Source organism: Salminus brasiliensis, chromosome 1 (genome assembly GCF_030463535.1).
Source record: "Salminus brasiliensis chromosome 1, fSalBra1.hap2, whole genome shotgun sequence".
Lineage (NCBI taxonomy): Eukaryota > Metazoa > Chordata > Actinopteri > Characiformes > Bryconidae > Salminus > Salminus brasiliensis.
This window is the reverse complement of record NC_132878.1, coordinates 69,872,959-69,877,958: the sequence shown is the minus strand read 5'-3', so window position 1 is coordinate 69,877,958 and position 5,000 is coordinate 69,872,959. Positions and strand designations below refer to the sequence as shown.

At 37.9% G+C, this 5,000-nt stretch overlaps 4 non-coding genes across 4 annotated transcripts; all 4 read right to left on the bottom strand.

Moving 5' to 3' along the window:
* Positions 1-1,651: 1,651 nt before the first annotated feature.
* Positions 1,652-1,733, bottom strand: trnas-aga (transfer RNA serine (anticodon AGA)). The gene has a single exon. It is a non-coding gene; the product is annotated as a tRNA-Ser (tRNA).
* A 260-nt stretch (positions 1,734-1,993) lies between these two features.
* On the bottom strand, positions 1,994-2,075 carry trnas-uga (transfer RNA serine (anticodon UGA)). Its single transcript has one exon. It is a non-coding gene; the product is annotated as a tRNA-Ser (tRNA).
* Positions 2,076-3,329: 1,254 nt separating this feature from the next.
* trnas-aga (transfer RNA serine (anticodon AGA)) lies at positions 3,330-3,411 on the bottom strand. The gene has a single exon. It is a non-coding gene; the product is annotated as a tRNA-Ser (tRNA).
* Positions 3,412-3,671: 260 nt separating this feature from the next.
* Positions 3,672-3,753, bottom strand: trnas-uga (transfer RNA serine (anticodon UGA)). Its single transcript has one exon. It is a non-coding gene; the product is annotated as a tRNA-Ser (tRNA).
* Positions 3,754-5,000: the final 1,247 nt, after the last annotated feature.

The following is a 5,000-nucleotide window of genomic DNA, read 5'->3' as shown; positions in this document are numbered from 1 at the left end:
ACTTTTCAGATGCAGCGTTTCAAAAAGAAAAGTAAAGGATATGTTCTAACATATTTCTGTTTTGAGAGTCTATAAACTCTATAAACTCCATTGTAAATATGCAGATGTCAATTGAATCAATTCTTCTTCATATTCTAAGTCCCATTTAAAACATCCCTGTAGTAAGCAGGGATCAAACTTATGAGAGTAAGGTGATACTGGTGGACTCGTCCTTCACGACTACTTCTTCCGTCAAAGATTAAAAACCCACCCGTAATCGGCAGGAATCGAACCTGCGTGGGGGAAGCCTTCTTCTTATCGTTGAAATTTATTTTGCCATAAATTTGTTTTTAATATTTTAGATTAAGCCTATTCAGGGAGGAATAAATTGGTATGTCAACTTAACTTTTATTCCTTTAATGTTGTAGAGTAACAAAGTATCCTTATGCCAATACCCTGTACCACACCTAAGAGGAACCAGCAGCAGCTCGTCAGACATTGACTAGACGCAATCAATTCAACATGTTCTGAGGAATGTTCCACTTTATTCATTGATGGATGGTCTAAGAAACTACGAAAAAATTGCGGTTTTGCCATTTCGCCTGCTGCTTCACGAACTGAGTCCCATTGAAATCCCACCCGTGTTCGGCACAGTTCGACCCTGTGCAGGAAGAACTGTGGTCAAGCTGTGAAATTGGCGCCCAATCTAAACAGCTTGTAATGACATTATATTTCTGTATTTGTTCATTAAATTAGACGTTTATATGCAAATTCAGGAAAAAAAGTCATTTAGATTTTAAGGTTTATGCGGGTCCTAATGGTTCATTTGGCCCGGATGCAGAGGGACCCGTATTACACAGTTTAGTTTTGCATCCTAGCCATAACTGGATGGATGCTAGTTGTCATTTGAGAGTATCACTCAACTACTGAAGGTATTTATAACTTCTTATTATACGTTTTTTTTTTTTTTTATCTTCTGAGGATATTTTATCGGCTTAGGGATTTTTTTTAGATGCTTAGGGTATTTTAGCTGCTTAGAGTATTTGCTAAGGTCTAAAGCATGTTAGCAGCTCAGAGTGATTTTAGCTAGTGATAGTATGTTTAATGAAGATATGTGTTTTTGTCCTTTACTAAGGTTGTCAGAGTTGTTTCAGCAGCTAATGGTACGTTTGGCTGCTGAGACGTCCATAGCTGCTGATGCTGTTTTTTGTCTTCGGGTATTTAGCTGTGCTTGGTATATGTTTGCCTGCTATGGCTATATTTCTAGCTGCTGATGTTTTTTGTTTTACAGCTCGGGATATTTTACAGTTCTGTTATTCTTGTAAATCATTAAAAATGCCTTTATGTATTAAATTATATTCAAAACAATCTTTTGCACATTATTTAAAGATGAATTGTAGATGTTTAGTTATCTTAGGATTTTTCAGCTACCAAGATTTGTTTGTGGCTATGTGTTGTTGCTGCTAGAGACATCATATCTTCATATCTGAGGGCACAGTGAGAAACTAAAGCTAAATCCATTAAAAAAAACGTTTATGTATAAGGACATTTCAATGATTTACACAAAGATTTGTAATTTTTTTTCACTTAAGTGGGTTTTTTTTCCGCATGCCCTCAAATTAAAGAGCTGTTCCTAAAGTATCTACATGTTGAGTCTCATTAAAAACCCACCCGTAGTCGGCAGGATTCGAACCTGCGTGGGGAGACCCCAATGGATTTCTAGTCCATCGCCTTAACCACTCGGCCACGACTACTGCTTCGTCAGAAATATGTAGGATTTATGGAGAGGTTAGCTTGTAAGTCATTTCCATTGTTTTGCCTTAAGATTAGCAAAAACTCCGCCAGAACTCGATGCTATAGTTCCCATGAACAGGAATAAGTCAAAAGATTCAATTCAACATTTTCTAAGGAAGTTTCTACTTTAGTCCTTGTTGGATGGTCTTTGAAACTCATTTGCAATTTCACCATGTTCAGTGCTGCTCCATATTCTGTGTGCGCCCATTAAAAACCCACCCGTAGTCGGCAGGGTTCGACCCTGCGCGGGGAGACCCCAATGGATTTCAAGTCCATCGCCTTAACCACTCGGCCACGACTACTTTCTCCCCAAAGTATGCACAGTTTCAGGCGCAGTAAAAGTACAGGTGTGTCAGAGTCAATTGTCGCAGGTGTGTTGAAAAAACCTGATACAATTTGTAGCTGCAGTAAACCACACTCTCACTTTTCAGATGCAGCGTTTCAAAAAGAAAAGTAAAGGATATGTTCTAACATATTTCTGTTTTGAGAGTCTATAAACTCTATAAACTCTATTGTAAATCTGCAGATGTCAATTGAATCAACTCTTCTTCATATTCTAAGTCCCATTTAAAACATCCCTGTAGTAAGCAGGGATCAAACTTATGAGAGTAAGGTGAATCTGTATTTATTCATTAAATTAGACGTTTATATGCAAATTCAGGAAAAAAAGTCATTTAGATTTTAAGGTTTATGCGGGTCCTAATGGTTCATTTGGCCAGGATGCAGAGGGACCCGTATTACACAGTTTAGATCTGCATCCTAGCCATAACTGGATGGATGCTAGTTGTCTTTTGAGAGTATCACTGAACTACTGAAGGTATTTATAACTTCTTATTATACGTTTTTTTTTTTTTTATCTTCTGAGGATATTTTATCGGCTTAGGGATTTTTTTTAGATGCTTAGGGTATTTTAGCTGCTTAGAGTATTTGCTAACGTCTGAAGCATGTTAGCAGCTCAGAGTGATTTTAGCTAGTGATAGTATGTTTAATGAAGATATGTGCTTTTGTCCTTTACTAAGGTTGTCAGAGCTGTTTCAGCAGCTAATGGTACGTTTGGCTGCTGAGACGTCCATAGCTGCTGATGCTGTTTTTTGTCTTCGGGTATTTAGCTGTGCTTGGTATATGTTTGCCTGCTATGGCTATCTTTTTAGCTGCTGATGTTTTTTGTTTTACAGCTTGGGATATTTTACAGTTCTGTTAGTCTTGTAAATCATTAAAAATGCCTGTTTGCATTAAATTATATTTAAAACAATCTTTTGCACATTATTTAAAGATGAATTGTAGATGTTTAGTTATCTTAGGATTTTTCAGCTACCAAGATTTGTTTGTGGCTATGTGTTGTTGCTGCTAGAGACATCATATCTTCATATCTGAGGGCACAGTGAGAAACTAAAGCTAAATCCATTAAAAAAAAACGTTTATGTATAAGGACATTTCAATGATTTACACAAAGATTTGTAATTTTTTTCACTTAAGTGGGTTTTTTTTCCGCATGCCCTCAAATTAAAGAGCTGTTCCTAAAGTATCTACATGTTGAGTCTCATTAAAAACCCACCCGTAGTCGGCAGGATTCGAACCTGCGCGGGGAGACCCCAATGGATTTCTAGTCCATCGCCTTAACCACTCGGCCACGACTACTGCTTCGTCAGAAGTATGTAAGATTTATGGAGAGGTTAGCTTGTAAGTCATTTCCATTGTTTTGCCTTAAGATTAGCAAAAACTCCGCCAGAACTCGATGCTATAGTTCACATGAACAGGAATAAGTCAAAAGATTCAATTCAACATTTTCTAAGGAAGGTTCTACTTTAGTCCTTGTTGGATGGTCTTTGAAACTCATTTGCAATTTCACCATGTTCAGTGCTGCTCCATATTCTGTGTGCGCCCATTAAAAACCCACCCGTAGTCGGCAGGGTTCGAACCTGCGCGGGGAGACCCCAATGGATTTCAAGTCCATCGCCTTAACCACTCGGCCACGACTACTTTCTCCCCAAAGTATGCGTCTCCAGATCGTAAACTTTCAGGCGCAGTAAAAGTACAGGTGTGTCAGAGTCAATTGTCGCAGGTGTGTTGAAAAAACCTGATACAATTTGTAGCTGCAGTAAACCACACTCTCACTTTTCAGATGCAGCGTTTCAAAAAGAAAAGTAAAGGATATGTTCTAACATATTTCTGTTTTGAGAGTCTATAAACTCTATAAACTCTATTGTAAATCTGCAGATGTCAATTGAATCAATTCTTCTTCATATTCTAAGTCCCATTTAAAACATCCCTGTAGTAAGCAGGGATCAAACTTATGAGAGTAAGGTGATACTGGTGGACTCGTCCTTCACGACTACTTCTTCCGTCAAAGATTAAAAACCCACCCGTAATCGGCAGGAATCGAACCTGCGTGGGGGAAGCCTTCTTCATATCGTTGAAATTTATTTTGCCATAAATTTGTTTTTAATATTTTAGATTAAGCCTATTCAGGGAGGAATAAATTGGTATGTCAACTTAACTTTTATTCCTTTAATGTTGTAGAGTAACAAAGTATCCTTATGCCAATACCCTGTACCACACGTAAGAGGAACCAGCAGCAGCTCGTCAGACATTGACTAGACACAATCAATTCAACATGTTCCACTTTATTCATTGATGGATGGTCTAAGAAACTGAATTGCGGTTTTGCCATTTCGCCTGCTGCTTCACGAACTGAGTCCCATTGAAATCCCACCCGTGTTCGGCACAGTTCGACCCTGTGCGGGGAGAACTGTGGTCAAGCTGTGAAATTGGCGCCCAATCTAAACAGCTTGTAATGACATTATATTTCTGTATTTGTTCATTAAATTAGACGTTTATATGCAAATTCAGGAAAAAAAGTCATTTAGATTTTAAGGTTTATGCGGGTCCTAATGGTTCATTTGGCCCGGATGCAGAGGGACTCGTATTACACAGTTTAGTTTTGCATCCTAGCCATAACTGGATGGATGCTAGTTGTCTTTTGAGAGTATCACTCAACTACTGAAGGTATTTATAACTTCTTATTATACGTTTTTTTTTTTTTTTTATCTTCTGAGGATATTTTATCGGCTTAGGGATTTTTTTTAGATGCTTAGGGTATTTTAGCTGCTTAGAGTATTTGCTAACGTCTGAAGCATGTTAGCAGCTCAGAGTGATTTTAGCTAGTGATAGTATGTTTAATGAAGATATGTGTTTTTGTCCTTTACTAAGGTTGTCAGAGTTGTTTC